This window comes from Diorhabda carinulata, chromosome 2 (assembly GCF_026250575.1).
Source record: "Diorhabda carinulata isolate Delta chromosome 2, icDioCari1.1, whole genome shotgun sequence".
NCBI lineage: Eukaryota > Metazoa > Arthropoda > Insecta > Coleoptera > Chrysomelidae > Diorhabda > Diorhabda carinulata.
Genome location: NC_079461.1, coordinates 23,354,806 through 23,374,574, shown reverse-complemented (window position 1 = coordinate 23,374,574; position 19,769 = coordinate 23,354,806). Strand labels below are relative to the sequence as shown.

Here is a 19,769-nt window from a genome sequence, read left to right as displayed (position 1 = left end):
ATCAAAACAAAAGAACTTTTCCACCAAGAATTCTGAATATTTATAGCTTCCTATTACTTTATTGATTTATATATTTGTTATGTTTCAATGCTGAAATAATTTTCTTCAATAAAATAAACCTTGAGTATTAAGCTGAAAAGTTTAGGAATACAAAACTTTATTCTTGATGCGCCATTAGGTACATTGGTACAAGATATTTCAGCTAGGAAGTTTCAGGAGCTGTAGTCACTGTGTTTCGTTCTGGAACATCATCTTTGTGGGTTTATCGGTGGAATCGTCGAATCCCTCGAAAATTCCTGTTTGTTATACGCATTTTTTTACATCAAACGGAAGTATAGCACATATTTAGTGTGTATCCATATAATAATTAATCAGGAACGAATAACCTTTGAGGTAACTAGATAAATAGAAGATTTGATCGTGATGGTAAAAACCAGTTTTTATTGTTCTCATAAATATATGACAAAAAAATTTCCCAAATTTCTAAGATCAGTCTGTCTACTACAAATTTTTTGTGTAGTACATTGGATCATTTTGAGTGCTATAAATTCTATTTCTCACGAATTATGGTAGCTATGGAAAATGGCTGTTGTCATTACGAAACTGCGGGAAACTTTGCAACGAGTATTTCAGCGGTACGAAGTAGGATTACTTACTCGAAGATCTGCTTCAGAATCAGGAAGGCGTACAGTGCTAGAGATGTTTTGAGAATTCGATTCAATTTGAAATCATTCATAAGAAGTGATAAATTGTGAGTGGATATTGGAGAGGTACTGCAAGTAGCTGGATTTATTTTCTGAACTAAAGCTACTGAACTCCCATTTTTTCATGAACACGTTATATTTTCCTACAAATCATGATTTTTTTCTTGCAAGTTTAGTTAGATGTGAAACTTAAGCTCACACGGAGTTAGTCTTCATCCTTATTGTACCATTAATGGAAAAAAAGGCAACTTTTTGGGTGATGATTATACTGATATGGAAATGAGAAATTCTTCGGATGGATGTCAATCAACATCTGGTACAGTGTCGTTATTTACATGTTGTTATCAGTGCTATACCAAAGTCATTAACTCTTTTTGTTTCAACTAAAAGCACAACACATTGTTTCTTTCAAAATTTGAAATGAAAATGAAATAACAATTTCTCCTGTTTCTAGCAGACACGACAGAACTTGTGGACAAAACTAGTGAATTATGTTACAACGGCAATCAAAAAAGTTTAAATGATGGAGTAGCCTCATGGTTTTTATGTCATAAATCCAACATCTTCATAAATCTGACGGACAAAATTAGTCTTATCAATTATATACATAAAACTTTTTCTTTGTTGGGTGAATATGAAGAAAAAAGAATTTTCAGTGTTAATCACAATTATTTTGTTGTGAAAAATTGATGAACACATGTGGTTAAGGGTAAAATCCTTTACCAAACGGGTCGTTTTATTTGAATTTCGGTATCAAAATGTATTAGCTAGTCAGCATAATATTGATTAGTTACCATTTTCTCTTTTAGTAACTTATCAATGAAATTTACACTTTTCAAACTTCAAAATACGGTGGCCATGCCTTTTTTGACCTAAAAATGTTTTTGATTTATTGGGTTCAGACGAATGTATTTTTCTTACCTGGTCATAATTGTGCAGCCTAGCTTCATCTACTATCACATATCAATGAAAAAATTTATTTTTGTGGTTAAAATATCTACTTCATTCACTATATTCTGTACTATTGATGAAAGGGCACGGACTTTATCAACCATTCCTGGAGTATAAAAGTAGAGAACTAATTACAAATCATTCCTTGAGAGAAACGACTTCCAGAATAATATTTACGTCACTTTTTCTCGAGTTTATTACTCAAAATCCTTTATTTTCAATATTTTCCATGGATATAGTTGTATTGTCATATGTCAAATGTTGACATATGATATTAGAAACATGGTAAGAACTAACAGTATAATCACTGTAGCGAAAGTATTGTCAACTTCGACCCTAGCTCTGGTGACGTCACATACCAATAGAGATAGATTCATTGACCTATTGTTGTTTGTGTTTAATGTTCTCTGATTGTTAAAATCGATCTGTTCCGAAGCACTTTCCAGACAATTTTTCACAGTTCTCGTAACTAATACTAAGCTGGAGTTTCGGGAACAACAGTGACTTAATCCGTGGCGACCTACAATTGGTTCTGTCTTTCTCAGGCAATTGTATGTTTTTGGTACAGAGAACAGACGTGCCTTGGTGATGGGGCAATTGCTGGTATGCCTTGTTACTGATGGAAACGTTGAAAGGTTGAAAGAATATTCAAGATGGAGCTATCAAGCGATTGAGGCAACTCTTAGTGTTTGTTCGTCAACAGCAACTTCAATTTATTTGAAAAAAGCGTTATCGTTGGGTACCACATACGCATAACGATTCATAAAAGACAGAGCGAGTAAGAATTTCGATCGAGGTAAGTGTTAAATATGTTATATAATCATGAATATCGTATTCTTCCCAAAATTTGTAACATCTAATGAAATATACATACCATTTAACGATACTTCTATTCGTCAGGAAAGCCGTGTTGTGTTCAAAATAGTGAAAAGGAAAATATATGTCAAGAAACATGTACGAAGTTTTCTCTCGTAGGATAATTTCACAAACGCTGCCACTAGCACAGACCGTGAAGCCAATCTTGTTCAATTGTTAATAGTTGAAGTTTGGTGGACGCGCCGGTTACAATTCCTAGAAAGCACCGGTAAGAAAGCGGCATCCTTTGTACAGTTTTTATAGGATATTTACATCGTGTTTTGATTGTTTTCATGAAGACAATTTCTGATAAGGCCTTTTTGTTTGTTTATATTCTAGACCAGAATTATCTAGAAAACTGTTATATATGTATAACTAGGCAATAGCTTAGCAGCCAGAGTCAGAAAATAATCGGATGTCGTAGTGAACGTACCCATAAGTTAAATAAACCCGTGTTTTAACCCACCTCATCATTAAAAATCTGTTTAAATGAATAAGAAGAACATTACAATATAATTAATTGAAGCAATTAAGCTTGAAGATCAACGTATAGTTACAGCAAACTGGTACACCACAAAATATTTATCTGCAATTCATTAGTCAGTAAATATTCGCACACAGTGCATACTAAATTCTCACGCGAACATCCTCTTTATTTGCCTTATTTATTCTCAAGTGATTTATGGTTATTTCTTAGCTTAAAGAAACATTTACGTTGTTGAACTTTCATGACGGAGTGGGAATGAACAGAGTATTTCATCATTAATTCATCAAGCTTTTAATTGTGGAAGCTTAGGTTAGAATAGTGCAATGATGTGGTGATTAAATTGATCATTTATTTAATTTAACGTATAATGAAGGATATACTAATACTAACTATAATAAAATGTAAGGCTCGATATTCAATAGCCATACCTCGTATAACTTACACTCGTTGTTCATAATTACCAAACATTACTTTAAATACAAGTTGAATGAATGAATGAATTTATTTGCCAGATATGAAAAGCAAAATTAATATTTCTTGTTAGTTAGATATTTTTTTAGTTCAGAAAATCTCCTTTAATAAAACTAGTCTGTAATATCTTGGATATAAGTTGAATATATGTTCATTGTATATTCCCATGATTTCCAACTGATTCTCATTAAGAAAGCGAGTATTACATAATAGATACTGATTCAGCAATTTAAACTCAATATGGAACTAAATATGTTCTCTGAAATTATATATATCCGAATTTGTTGATATTTGAACTGAGCCTCATTCCTTCGATATTGAAATCAAATTAAACTGATTTACTTAAGACATCTTGATTTTCACATAAAAAATGTACATCCGCATATTAGAATCATTTATAAAAATGCTTAAAACGATGATCCGATTCCATGGTCTCAATCTGCCTACTCCACGTAACTAATCACCCCTTTTCCCTGGTTGATTACACGGCCTCAATCTGTCCACTACTTGGAACTTTACCGATGAAATGAAAAGCTGAAACAAAGAAAAATATGAAATGATTGAAATAGAAAATAAAAATTATATGCTTACCATTAAGAACACTGTTGACACTAACACCCTCACTGCAGGTCTTGATCTAGTCGCCTGGACCTTATAATTATAAGGGACCTATTGGCGGGTTTTGGGGATTTGGCGCGTGTGAGAATTATATCATTGACGGAAGGGGTAATAAATGTATGGAGATTGGCTTCTCGGGGGGTTTAAGAAGAAATGTTGTTGTTGGTTCGAGTGGTATTGGAGCGAAGTGGATGAAGAAGTTGTTTCCAAGTTTCCGGTAATTTCTGGCTATCATCCCTTGTATTCAGACAGTTTGCAAGTTTCTCTATTTCGATAGCTTCTCGAATAATCCTGGACTTGAAGGATCGGAGTAGGGCGATAGTTTTGGTTCTGTTGAAATCGATTCTATTTAGGTATGTCTGGCCAATATAGGAACGAGAGCAATCTGAGCAGGGGATTTCATACACTCCATGGTGTTCATTGGATATTTTCTGATTAGGTGGGAGAGTTTCTGATTGAGTTTGTGCAATTGTGCGAATATCGTCGGAGTTTAAAGATTCAGAAAATTTTGTCTATTACATGTAAGGAAGGGATACCCTCAGTCGATCTTTCAAACCAGTAGAGAAGGATGGAGGAGTTAGAGATGAAAATTTGTGGATGCTCTTAGCAATTTGGGATTTGTTATAACCATTCTGAATCAATGTTTGTCTTAAAACATTGATTTCAGATGGTTGACTGGATTCAAAGTGTCATCGATGGGGATTTTGGTAAATAAGGAGATAATATCAAAGCTGACAAGAATATCTGTGGGGGAAATATCGAAACAGAGAAACGTCCAAACTGTCCGAATACAAGGAATGATAGCCGGAGATTGCCGGCAACTTGGAAACACCTTTTTCATCCACTTCGCTCCAATACCACTCCAACCAAGCTCAAGACCAGCAGTGAGTGTGTTAGTGTCAACAGTGTTTTTGATGCTAATCATATTATTTTTATTTCCTATTTTGATCATTTTATTTTTTTTTTGTTTCAGCTTTTCCTCGGTAAAGTTCCTAAGAGTAGGCAGATTGATGCTTTGGAATCAACCGGTATAAAGGGGTGATTCGTTGCGTGGAGTAGGCAGATTGAGACCAAGTAATTGGATTACTTCTTACCAATGAACGAATAACCACCCTATCCATACCCTTCTCTTGATGATGGCTCCAAAGTGGGAACCGAATCGTCGAGAATTTTTAAAATTGCAATACGGTGATCCAAGTTCTTTTGTTTATAATAATGTCCGCGGAAACCTTCTATAATATAAAATCTATAAAATATTGAAGCTTACTGATAAACAATTTTAAATAATAAAGTCAAATCTGCCAGCAATAAGTTTTAATAAATGACATTACCAGAACTTTGCTTGTGGTAAATGAATGTGAAATACTCAAAATAGTCAAAATTTAAGTTAACAAATGTACAGCTTTGGGAATAATTACTTACCAGAGTACATTTATCAATCGTACAAATGGTCAACGTCAAATATAATTCCCACAAGAAATTTTTGGTTAATTTCACCCATTACAGCGCATAGTAATCGCTCCCCGTCTGCAGTTTGAAATGTCACATTTGTGGCGTGCAAGATAAATATTTGTCAGTGCCCAAATGAGTTCCCTAGAATCAAGCTCTCAATGATAAGGTTGTTGTCATGAAATTGTAATACATTTAATCGACAACGGATTTAATGTAATTGACTCGATGTAATTTCATAATTGCTATTTTTTTTTAATTACCCCTTATCACGTAGCCTTTATTGCATTTCAGCTTCACATAGGAATATAGATTGTTCTTCCACAGGTTGTACGATGTATTCCAATCACACGATTTTAGTTTCCTCCAGTTATTCACCCTCACTATAAGTTAATATAAGCTTTTTGTTGTTGGTGCTCAAAAAAGTATCGGCGCACCATCCGGGAGAGCTTTCCAAGTGCTTATGATGGTTTCAACCCAAACTTAGTTAACCGTATGCCCAACCTCTACCCAAGGTTTATGTAAAATACCAGTACAACTATAAACGGTCCAAATCCGTGGCGCCTCGTGTTGAAAATATTTTAGGTGATTTGTAATGTTCCCAAAAAGTTTACCTTGTAATAGATTTGTCGTCTTGTCAAATTTTGTTGGCACACAACAAAAAGGAATCACCATGCAAGCACTACTTTATGTCTTTGCCGACGTTTCCCCATACTTTAATTTTATTGTCTTGAAATTTGCAAAGTTTCAATTTTCAAAAGTCTCATGAACAACTTTAACAGATTTAACACTCAACCATGTAGAACTATTGGTCAACTAAGTTAGGTATGCTTCAGAATTCAGTAGAATTGTATCTAATTTAGACGAAATACTATTACCTTCAACATGTCCGCGAGGAGCCCATTCAAATAATCATATTTTATGATCGTTCATTTCACCCGTTTTATTCCCTTTGTCTGAACTGCCTCGTTTTTCCTATATTTGATTATTATGTACTTAATCTCTTTTTGCCATTAACATGCTTTTGGTTTTATTTTATTTAGCTCTCTCTATACTTATTTCATTCATTTCCTTATATAATTCATTCATTCATTCAAATCATTTTTTATTAACATGAGTGGCAATTTATGGTTTTGTATTTTTAATCAGGTCTTGAATGTGTATATTATTTTTTTTATCACGTATGTGAGTGAAATATTTATATAAATGCCTTTTACTTTATGAGTACTTAACAGTAATGGAATGCGTTAAACATTTTAGACCAGATTTCAACCTCAGCATTATATTTTAACAAGACTCGTTTCCCTATAAATGGAACACAGAGATGCCTCGCTGGAAAAGGAAATATAATCATTTTACGTGAAATAATATCTCATTTGGTTTGAATAACTAAAATATGAAAGGACGACGCAATACGAATATATTTTAGAACCTTCATATTTTGCTCTTAATGTTTTTTTTTATTTTATTGACCGAGAAATACCCCCGTCCGGAATTTTTTATAGGTATACTTAAAATGACGTAAGCAATAAACGATGGATGTTACTAATTCCTCATCTCATATGTAACAAGCAAGTTTCTATGAAATAACTTTGATTACATTTAGAAATTCAGTAGGATTGAAATGGAAATTTGATTTCGTGATGCAATATGCAGATTTCAGATATTAGTTGACATCGTTGAAATAGTTACTGAACCTCAAATACGAATCCCATGATTTCGTCGATTCGATATAACTTTGCAGTGAAAGGACAATATTTGAATGTACTTAATAGAATATTAGACTATTTTTCGGAAATACTCCAATAATATTCTTCATTACATAATAAATACATTAATATTATCAATGTCAGCATTTTCTTTTATTAGATAAAATGTCTACTGCAACGGATCTCAAATATAATAATATAGCATTAAAGCGTCTATTACGAAGAGAATATTTCTTGTATTAGTGTTGTGTAGTGGAAGAATTAAGTGATTCGAAGTGTCCCTTATCGCAGTGACGCTCCATTATCAATTATTATGACTAAGATCTCTAGCCTCATTAAATTTATCATCACCAATAAATTGTTTATATTTCATATTTATGTCAGTTATACATATATTGTCAACTTTAGCTCCATTAACGAATCATCTTCAATTATTTATTTTTATCTTATAGTAATGTAAATATCCTCATCTACTGATTCTATCATTATTTATAATTATTATTGCATACGATAAGATTTAGTATAAAGGGCAGTTTGTACACTGATACCATGTTCTCAATAGTTTGATATTCGTCGAGTACGCTGGTCAGATGACTGAAACCAAAAGTAACTTATTATTAAATTCTCAGTTCGATTAATAAATTGTTTTTTTAGTTTGTGAAATGAGTTATTTGATTGTAGTGTAAACAGTGTGTTTCGGTATGACCAAAAGGTGGAAAACATGGTAGATCATAGCTTGCACATGTTCTATTGACAAATTCACCATTGACAGTATTGACAGTATTACCTATTGTGGTATTTAAAAACGCAGTGCTGATAGACGTATCTCATTTAGTTTCGTGGCATCTCAAAATATGCAGAGTGGCCTTAGTATTTGCGAACCATGCATCATTTGAAACAGTGTTGGAGCAGGCGTGTCACTATATTAGTTTAGGACACATACCGAAATCCTACAGTGCAAGATCCGGCGAATGGTCTAATACATGGATATTGAATTTGGCTAGGAACAGACAATGTGGTTTGTTTCGATTATTTCCAGGATTTGTATCATCTTTAATTATAAAAAATATTCATAATTGCTTTGTACTTTGATTTCAGTATCATGAAAAACCTCATTTCCCATTAATTTGGGATATTTTCAATGTCATTCAATTTATCAGTTGAAAATTTTTGTGAGCTTCTATTCTAATGTGAAAATTCCACACGTTTTATATTTCTACATCTTAACATTTTCATGTAGAATTTTCTTAATGAAATTCTCTATCGAATCGTACACTTCACCAATCTCACAAATACCTAATCGACGGTAAGGATCGAAGGATATAACCAAGTTGGATGTGAAAGTGTTATCTGGGCGAAAATCATTTAGAAAGTTTTCTCGTCCATCTTGAAACCTCTTGGCTCGTCTAAAAGCACGGGTCATATATTTTTTCGATTAATTATAATTTTTAGTTGCGGATTTTCATGTGATACTTCACACTACAATTTGTTGCAGTCCAATTCAATTATACTAAATTCTGATGCGAAAGGTATAAGTAAACTGATTTGTTTAGTAGTATATTATTTTTCTGTAACACGCCAATCTACTTATTGAATAGCCATCCTTCGTATAATCTTAGTCATAAAAAATAAATAATATTTGTTATTCAAAAGTTGAAAAGTATTGTATATATTTTGTGAATGTACGGTTATCAAATTTGCAGTCAATCTTCACAACTACCCTTTTAAAAATAATATGGCTCAGAGTATAGAGCACTAAGTTTTGTTCGTGATATCTGGATTTTAATAACATCTACATTGGGATTAGTTTCCAATTATTATTTAATTGGACATTATTTTGAAACACCCAAATGTAATTTATCACTATACTATGTTTCGTTGCGTGCCAATGAACGCTGTTATTTCTAAGTGGCGCCTGGAGTACAGTAATAAAACTCTCAAATAATACGAGGTCAATAACTATAGAAGTTGATACCGCAAGAACCTATAAAATCGTACAATAGGCTATCAATTTATAGCTTTATGTCTGTATATTTAATGAATTAGTTAACATCTAATATTTTCCTAGAAATGAAAACATAAAATAATTTTGGCATTTCAGTCGTGGATGTTATATGTGTGGAATTCACACTTAAACAGCCACGGAATTATTAAGGCATTATAATGTTCGATGTTGGGGGGTGAGGGGGATGGTAATATGAAGTAATCGACTAGCGGACGACAATTTTGAAAGTACGCATGCAATCGGGCATAAATTGATTCAGAATGAGACCCGCAAACAAAGCTATTAGTGATAAAAAAGTCATCATAGAATGAGATCTAGGTTGATCTGGATTATTTTTTTTGGAACATCTTCAATTTCCAAAGAAAAACATTCAGGTAAATAACTATCTAATCGTCGAAGGGACTGATTATTATATCATCACGTACTATACTACTTCGGATATTCACAAATAGTCATCGCTAAAGTCAAGTTTACCAAGCTCAACACCAACAAGAAACGCTATGTACATTAGACCTGGAGCTACACGCATGTGCAAAAATTTAATTAAATCCTTTGTGCTTCTTTTCGTTTTGAATTACAGATGACATGGTAAATCTATACCAATGCAGAAATTGCAATAGAATACAAAAATTATAAGAATGTACTTCAGAGATCAACAGATGCTGTTGAGGTTAGGACTCATTTGCTATCAAAGCAGTATGTCGAATTGGCCTGCGTCGATGACACTTGAGACTGGAGAAAGAGAAGCTGCAGGTTCTCCTATCGTAACAAAACTTTGTGCCATATGCCCGACAGCAAAATTAAGGGTGACGAAAAGTAGTCGCTACAAGTACAATGAATCGTAGTGTGGAGAACACAAACTTGAGTTTTTTTCAAAGTATTTTGTTATAGTTTATAATATGTCATCACTTAAATACCAAATATCTTTTATTAAAGCTGAAAATAAGGTCTTAGTGAAAAGGTTGATTATATAATCAATATGTAACTTAATTTAATGAAAATGTTATATTTTACATAAAAAATAATTGTAATTAAAAATAATATGGAAGAAATGAGTATTTTATTCAATTAGACATAATCCTTCACTAGAATTTTTATGTCGTTTCGAATGTCAAAGTATTGAGGTTTTAGTTTCCATTCTTCCCTGCTGAAACCAAGTTTAAATGGGTACTCTTTTTATAAAACCCAATTAAATTACTTTTTTGACTGCATTGTCGGATTGACGAAGATTATCAATCTTAATGGTTACTTATAACAATGCGATTTTAGTTATAATTATTCATTTTGTTTGTTAACCAAATTAGATGCAAAATTTAGAAAGCCCTTAAACTGAATATGTAGAACTAAATTTATTGTTTCTTCTTTTATTTATTGCATATATACTAATTAATTAGAGTAAGAAAGAATGAATCTCACTGAGATAGTTTATGCTTGGTATGTGTTTTTTTACTTATACAGTTTTCTAAATGAGAGATGTAGGTCATTTCTAAGAAGGTTCTTTTTTGGGATGTGGTCCAGTTGTTAAGTCCATCTGATAGTTGGTCGAATTAATATTGTTTGTTACAATCTTTACATGGAATACTGTAAATAATGTAAATAATATTTTTAAGTGAGAATAGAGATGTTTTATCTTTTACTTTGAAAACGATAGATCTGACTGTTAAAATTGTTTTATTTGCAATCTTGAATTTGTTATCGAGAAGAGAGAATGGAAAGTAAATATGTGTGAATTATATGAGATTGAGACAGTTCAGATGCACTGTTGGGTGTTGTAATAGAATTTATAATGGTGTATCAAAAGTTTGTTTATAAAATTTATCATTAAAAAAATATGTATTGTTGATAAGAAATGATATGAATTTAAAAAATCAATTCTTTTACAATGGATACTGACTTGTTCCCAATTTTTGTCAATAGTTCCAAGACAAGCTTCTAGATATACGTTATTGAAATATTGATTAATCAATATTTCTATCAACGTCAATTTGAATATTGAATTTTGAATTCTATGAGTTTTCTTTTACAAGCTTTAATAATATCAAAAATCACCAGCAATCTTGATTAATTATTTCCCAGACGATGAATACATAAGTATTCGAAAGCTAGGGAAAATATATTGAAGTTAGTACACTTTGGTGTTTCCTAGCCACGTTCCCAATAAAAAATCGCATATTATATATATATATATATATATATATATATATATATATATATATATATACATGAATTGTAAAGAAGTCTTTGCCAGCTATATAATGAGGAGTTTTTTATTGGGAACGTGGCAAGGAAACACCAAAGTGGACTTCAGTATATTTTCCAAGCTTTCGAATACTTATGTATTCACCGTCTGGGACTGAAATTATGGTCGAATACAATATATAAGAAATATTTATAAATGTATAACAATAATAAAATTTTACTCACAATAGTTAATTTCCGGTGATTTTGATATTATTAAAGCTTGTAAAAAATTTTAAATTCATGGAATTCAAAATTCAATATTCAAATTGACTTCAATAAAAATATTGATTAATTAAAATATTTATTCTGGTTACTATAGGAATTTTTAATAATTTTTGATTGGTTTTATAAGTTAGATAGGATAATTTTTAGTGATTGATGTTTAATATTGATTGGTGAATGGATAACATTAAATTTCAATAGGTTAGGTCGTTATGACTGTAGTTGAATATTCATTGGCTAGATCAGGGAATTAATTATACGTGAATTGCTATGAAATATATTTTTTTTCAAATCTAAATATAATTCCGTTTAAAAAAACAATCATCAAAATAACAAAGACGTGAATTTATGTCTTATTTTCATTTTGTCATTGCTAATATGCTTTAACGTTTTGTTTATTTTTCATATGAAGACTCAAGCAATGGGGCGTCTTAGTTATTCTAATTGATTATATAAAATATTTGTGGAAATTCAATATTGTTTTCGCGTTTTGCGTTTTATGCTAGGGAGGAAAATTAAGAAAATCTGGAAACTTCTAAAGAGAAGCTTTTCAAATATTTACGGATCAAATTACAGCATGCATCATCAAGCAGTACAATTGAATAGTTAAAATTGGAAACTTTGGAAGAACAAAATTTTAAACGTCGTCAGTTGGTTTTCTGATCGATCTTTCGTTTTCATTTTCGTTAAAATGAATGTATTATGAGGAAGGAATTATATGTAATCCTATCTTAATTTCGGAAATATATTTATATCAAAGTACAGTTGCTATTTTTTCCCGTCTGTGGAACTAATTCGCTATGAATAACTATTTCTAGATTATTTCATCATACAAAAAAATACAAAGGTCGACATAAGTCAGTCAACAAAACTTTAAAAGAAAAAATGCAGCATCAAAATGTTTTTATCAAAAGAAATTACAAAGAGGATTCGACAAAGGGTTACTGTAAGTACTTAAATCGATGCTCATCTTGATCAATGCATACCAAGTTGTCTGCGAAGAGTGTTAGATTCTTTTTCAATTGCAGTTTGAAGGTCAGGAAGGGTTTGTTGTCATTCTGTAGAATCGTGGTCCTTAAGAAGGCCCCACAGGTCAGATGATCGTGCGAGCCAATCAACGAATCCTCGACCGCCTATCCATTTTCCAAAATAAATATTGAGGTACTTCCGCACACATAAGGCGTAGTGCGGCGAAGCTCACGTAAATCTTCGAGAATTTCCAGATAGCTTTGGCCCATCACGTGATAAAAAAAGTACGTACTCACGAGACAGCATGGATTCCTGTCCACATACACACCCAAGGCAGGTTTAATTCTTCTTCAATAAAGACGTGAGGATTCTGGTCGTTCCAGTAAACGTAGTTATGCCTTTTGACCGTACTGATCAGCTTGAAGGTTGCTTGACCTAACCACAAAATGGATTGCTGATTATTCTGACTGCATCCGAAGTACTACTCGTGCGTGGAGGAGACGCAGACTGTAAACTCGATAGTGTATGCGTTTCAGTATTCGTCTCTGTCCCGATAGCCGCACCCGGTTTTTGGTTAGTTGTTATAGATACCAGTCGTCCAGAACACGGCGCATCGGCAACAAAGCCCGTTTTTAAGAATTTCTGGTACGTCTTCCACACTGTTGGACGATTTGGTAGCTGAGAGTTCGGAAATTGATGTTTAAATTCGGTAAACATAGTTTCGTAATCCGCATTCGTACGCATTCGTACGTCACAAAAAAATCCGCACATGCTTTGTTTTAATCTTTTTTAACAGCGTTGCCAGACATCTAGGCGATGCTGGGCTCAAGCCGATTTTTTGAGAGCATTGCCCGAATTATTTCGATATCTGTATCATTCATATTTGGTCCTGATAAATACATCAATAAATTAATATTGAGTCATATAAAAAAATACACAAAAAGCGTCTCTTTTACATCACGAACGTTTTCCTTAACTTCTGAAGATGATTTGATCAATATGATCGTATATATATAAGAAAATTAGTTACAGAGGTGGAATTAATTAAAAACAGTATACAAAGGATTTCAAAACAACTCAATTCTTTTTCATAACAACAGTATAATGAATAAACTTTATACCTTTACTCAGGGTATTCACTGATTCGGCATACCTTTGCGCAACTAAGCTGGTTAGGTTAAGTTATCAATCATCGCGCATATCTATTTTGGTTTAGTATTCTCATAGGGGTATAAGGGCTGCTAGTACGGACGGTCTGCGATTATATTTCAGTATGAGAAAAATAGTGAGTAGGTTATATCCACTTAAATTTTGATACAACAGCCAACAACTGGGCAAAATATTCTTCTCAAATATTTTGTTATCTTTTAATATGTAATGATTTTAATTCCTCTAAATTGATCATCGACTAGGTCTAGAATGCCTAATAAATGAGAGCTGTAGCTACTGATATGTCGGCGATGACTGCTGTACTGCGTTGGGCTGTTTCGATTCGACAAACACGTTGTTTCCTGTATATCTAAATATTTCATTTCCAATTGAATGGATTTTCGTTTTTCACTATTCTCTGTTCTTTACGTAGATCGATCAATTCATACGTATATAATGTTTTGGAAATTCTAGCACGAAAACAAAAACTATTAGCTACAGGATTCTTGATAAACTGAGGATTCTAGTGTAATGTGGGCAATATTTTGGTAGGGGACTGCATTTGTCAGCACTGAAAGCAAAACATTTTCTTATACGATTGTCTGATTATCTAGATCATTCATCGGAAATCAAAACCAGATGCAAAGTAATTGTGTGAATCCGGTACATTGACCTCAAAGCTAAATATGATACAAAAATCGGACAAGAATCAGTTTCTTAGGATGAAAAAAGAATGTTGCTTCTTAAATATATTCACACTGCTAAAATAATAACAGTGAGGTATTATTTGATTCTTCTGGATCAACTGGGTAGAGAAATGTATAAAAACACACCTGGTTTACACAATCATTTTCCAATAAGGTAACTCATCCCCTTAGACATATATCAAAGAAGTTGATAGAAATTGGAGGTGACTATATCGATTAATAATATCTTCCTGAAATAATAAAATTGTGATTTTTTAAAGAACATTATCAATTATATTCAGAAATTGGTAAGTGAAATATAATTTGTGGATTTTGAAGGTATCAAAAAAAATCGAATTGTACATTCTCGAGGTTGAAGTAACTGAATAAAATAAAAAAACATTATTTTCATGTCTATTCTAAATACAAAGAAAAAGATTAAATGTTTTTCATCAATAATTATTTCCTTTTATAGCTCTTTCATATTTGTACTATGTCAAAAACACTTGTGGTGCCGCAGGCGGTGAATCGTTAGCTTTGATACATAGTGAGAATCATGTTGTTTTAGAAAGTACATTGAAATTTAAAGAAAAAGCTTTTAGAGTGCATATAATTCAGTTTTAGCTGTACCTTATTCCACCTACTAAGGATTTCAACTTTTTCATCCAATGTTCGTTTACTCCCAATTTTACAACATGAAGACATACTTGACGCTTTATACCTACTTTATACTTTCTTAACAAAGTTTCATTTTTAAAAAACTCCCTTTCATGCCCCAAAGAAATAATAAAGATCGCGCGAATTTATTCAGTTCTATTCAAATTAAGATTCTGTGAGAATCTGAATTGGAAATTTAATGAAAAAACTTGGTTCACGTGTCGACAGAAATTTCATACGAAAAGATATTTTTTCGATTAAAGTTTGAGTTGAAAATTGATTGTAGGCTCTTCTAACAAATATCTTGAGAAACGTTCTCTGTTGAGATCTGTTTAAATGAAGTCATTTAGGTATCGTCCATCAATTTATCTTTGGCTTGATGCAGTAAATAACAGTGAAACTTATTTATTTTATTCTAGACAAATCGAGAAATTCTCTTCTTGTTCAGTGGACATTTAATGCTTGTTTCAACGTTATTATCTGTTGGTATTGTAGTTTCTTTCTATTTGTATAGCATGTGTGTCTTCATACTACCGAGGCATACGTAATAATAGTTTTTTTCTGGAGACTTTCTCATTATAACTCATCTTAATAGGAATTAGGCATGGAATGGTTCACTATGTAAGTAACTAACTCTGTTACTTAGATCAGGTCATCTTTTAATTAAACTTCACTTGGAGTGAACGTTTGAATATTTTGTGCAAACATTACGTGTATATATTTGAAATTTCTTAAAGGGATTCTGGAAATAAATATACTATCATGTAAAGATCGTGTAAAATTATCTATTCGGGATACGTTTCATGTAAAAGGTAATTTGTTTTTATGATACTAAAAAAAAGGAAATCTTTTACATTATTTACAATATGATGCACCCGGATGCAGCAATTAGTAGGAAAAAAATAAATAGAAATTGTCCAGTATTATAACAAAACGAATATTGGAGTCGATACAATGGATCAGGTGTTGGGTCGCCACATAACCCACAGACGGATTAACCGATGTCGTCTCGCATTTTAAAAAATATTCTGTAAATGTGTGGTCTTGCAAGTTACATAATTTATTATGAAAATAACAAAATGGGAAAAAAGACAACAGTGAAGAATTATGTTTGCTATCGATTGAGACACTGTTTCCAAATATTCGAATTATGAGAAATTTCACCTCTTGGATTGCAGGTATAGAATAAAAGTTATTCCTATAAAACTAGTTAACAGTAGTTTTGTTGCCCTTGATATGATATTGATTCTAGATATATTGATGGTTACAATTTATGAAATAATCAATGACTTTGCACTCGTTTCTTCACAAGCTTAGAGAAACACGAAATAAAATATAAGATCTGTTTAAAAACTCAGTTTCATTTATAAAAATTTAGATACATCAAAGAATTCAATGAGGAAAATTTTGAGAACATAATTATATTAAAAAAGCCTTTTAATAGCTTTTCTCTCACAGACCAGCAGTAATTGAAACAATCTCCTGATCCAACGGTTTGACAAAATACTTAATCATTTCTGACTTGGTATATAATGGTGGAAATAATATTTTGTTTATGCTTACGAACGGTTCCCTTATCATATTGACTTTAGCGACAGAATTTCTCACAGATCAAACATCTTTTTCCAATGAAGTTTCCACATACAAATGAAGAAAAGGTATTTCGTGTATCTACTTTGCTGGCAAAGAAAAAATTTAATTTAATATTTTTATATTCTTATAGAGTTTCATTAAATAGGAATGTGAAATGGATGCAACGTTATTTTTATTGTGCAGGAAGACGCATTTTGAACTAGTTTCACAAATGTCAATAAATCAGTTAGTTGGTTTCTGTTTATGTAAATCAATGTCTAGGGGCGGCTTTGCGATATTATTCCAATAAACAAGTTCTTTATTTTCACTGAAAAATGGTGATAACTCACTTTCTCGCATTCTTTATGTTGTTATTGTTACCATTAGTGCTAACCATTTTTTTAATCGCGAGGATTGAAATCATGTATTAAAACTACTGAGTAAAATCAGTATTCGGTTTGACTCTTTGACTGGTGCATTGTACAGATTTTTTTAATTTGGCAAATCATTGTTTCTGAGGGCATGCGAATTATTGTTGAAACGTAAATGGGTCTAAGGAGTGTAAAACGGGACATTTTGGAGACCAGGAGAGTCTGGATATTTCCCGTTTGATTTCGATTAAAACCTTTAGCATCTAATATGAAAAAGTAACAATCATCAAAATGATTCTTAGGCTCCATCCAGATCATAGACTTACCAAAGTTTAATCCAGGAAGTTCTTTTCTTCACAACTACAAACAATATAAGGAACTCATGTCTTATCACGTTTGTCCATTTTAAAATCCAAATATTATGAATAAGTCTCGATCACAAAGTCTCTGATATTATATTTTGGTTTTTTTCTTATATAAAACCACAAAATAAATCATTACTCTATTTTCACTTTGTTTGGCGAATGCGGTTTTAATATTGACTTGCTTATATTGTTTTATTAAACAATTTCTAGAAAAACCTATTGCTCAAGATAGTGATGTTTTTTGTGTTGTAATTATACATTGAAGAAAATTGTTAACAACTAATAAAATTGGTATCTGAGGCAGTTCACTTTTTGTTCATTTTCGATTTATGTCCAAAACGTTAAGACATACCAAATCCCTCTCTCGAACAGAGCACGGAGTCGTCACGTCTCGCTTAGAGTCTGGGTCGCAACATATCGGCCCCCTTGAAAGCCTCCATATGTGGCTTTAAAAGTTTGATTAACAAGTACACATAAATTGACAGCTGGTCTTCTAAAAATTGCCATCGAGATCTTGACAGAGGCTACTCGAACGATGCCATCCTTACCAGGGAACATTTCGGTTATGCGGCCTCAGTTCCATTGGAATCGTGGTAGATTATCTTCTTTAAGAAGAACTAGCACATCGGGTATGAGGTTGTCTTGGGAAGAATGTGTCCATTTGGAGAAATATATTCCTTCGACCATCTTTTCCAGAATTCTTGAACCATGGAATTGTTTGAGTCTGTTATCAGGAACAGACACTAAGTTTCACTCTAGAAGGGCTGTCAATGAAGCACTAATTAGGAAGTGCGAATTAGGAAGTGGTGTATTTCCGATTATGCGTCGCGGATGCTGTTTCACCGATTCAACGCCACTTTTCCATATTCCTTAAAAATGATGAGCCTTAGCAGGTATGGCAGATAATTTCTTTCTTCAAAGAACAATTTAATTTCGTTTGAAGCTTCTACTAGATTTGTGTCGTTATCGGAATTGATAATACTGTATTTTCCTCGTCTAGCTAAAAAGCGCTTAAGGGCGGCTAAAAACAAATTTGTACTCAAATCTCCTACGAGCTCTAAGTGTATAGCCTTATCCAGCTTATAGTTGTTGGTGATTCTGTCTTTTAGTTTAAAAGGGCCGGCATAATGGAATTTCACCCATCATAAGTGTGACTGACTTAGTATTCCCTTTAAAACATATTGCACAATTATGAATGGCCTTTTTGACTATATTCCTAATATCTAGGAGCCAAAGAGGTTCTCTTAAGGAAGCGAGAGTATGTTGGGGACCTGCATGCAGCAATCTTATATGTTACCTACTCGATATGAGTCTTGATAGAAGATAATTTCAATATAGGGCTGCTGCTTGGAAGTAAACCAGTTTTTGATATTGAAGACATTTTCTTTGGGAAATGGTTAAATTGAACAATTTCAATCAATTAATTTATGGAATTATCTAATTCCTTCAGTCTTGAATTCTTTGTTTTTTGAATTGTTACAAAATATCAAGACGTAAGAAAATACTCTTACCAGTCGGTTTAGATTCGAGAATCTATTTAATTGAGGGGAAGTATGAAAATCTGTCGTTAAATTGGCCGACAATGTAATTGCCTTAGAATGAATTTCGGGTAGATAAGAAGGGTTAATTTTGGCAAGATGTGACACTTGTTGTTGATTGGGTGGATATCTTATCATATCAGGACCGTATCATCATAGATTCGAATTTTTTAATCTGACAATGATATGCCCCTGGTTAATAACTTCGCAGGATTGCTTTCAGTTGGTATAATGAAACAATTTATTGGGATTACTTAGTCTGATTGATCTTTAATCCATGACAGGGTTATCGTGGAATCGGTATAATAAGAAATACATTGGATATCTAATTTCATGGAATTAACAATATTTAGGATAAGCTCTGCCAAAAGCATAGCAGCGCATAGTTCTAAGTTTGGTATTGTTGAAGTTCCTTAATGTGCTATGCTATTTTAAGAAAGAAAAATATGGCAATGCACTGAATTGTTTCTATCAACAGATTTAGCATAAATGACTGCTCCATATGTAATTTGAATAGCATCGGCAAAACCATACAGCTCAATAATTTTAGAATCGACGTGCCTTGGAATGGAAATGTTGTTGAGATAAAAAATTTTGGTTCGAAAATGTATCCACTTACTGTGGACGTCTAGGAGTACTAATTCGTTTAAGAAAAGCGCATCTGCCAAAGTTTCTGCAAGAGAATCTTAGGAGTTATAATAAATAGTAAGAGTAATCCTAGGGAATCAAATATCAAATTGATCTCTTGGT

At 32.5% G+C, this 19,769-nt stretch overlaps 1 protein-coding gene and 1 long non-coding RNA gene across 4 annotated transcripts in view; one reads left to right on the top strand and one right to left on the bottom strand.

Annotated features, from left to right (window-relative positions):
* Window positions 1-19,769, bottom strand: part of LOC130904095 (sex peptide receptor) — a 258,893-nt gene that overhangs the window by 42,081 nt on the left and 197,043 nt on the right. The window lies entirely within an intron of this gene.
* LOC130904099 (uncharacterized) lies at window positions 2,313-8,441 on the top strand. Its single transcript, XR_009060813.1, has 3 exons — window positions 2,313-2,451; window positions 2,556-2,739; window positions 7,926-8,441. It is a non-coding gene; the product is annotated as an uncharacterized LOC130904099 (long non-coding RNA).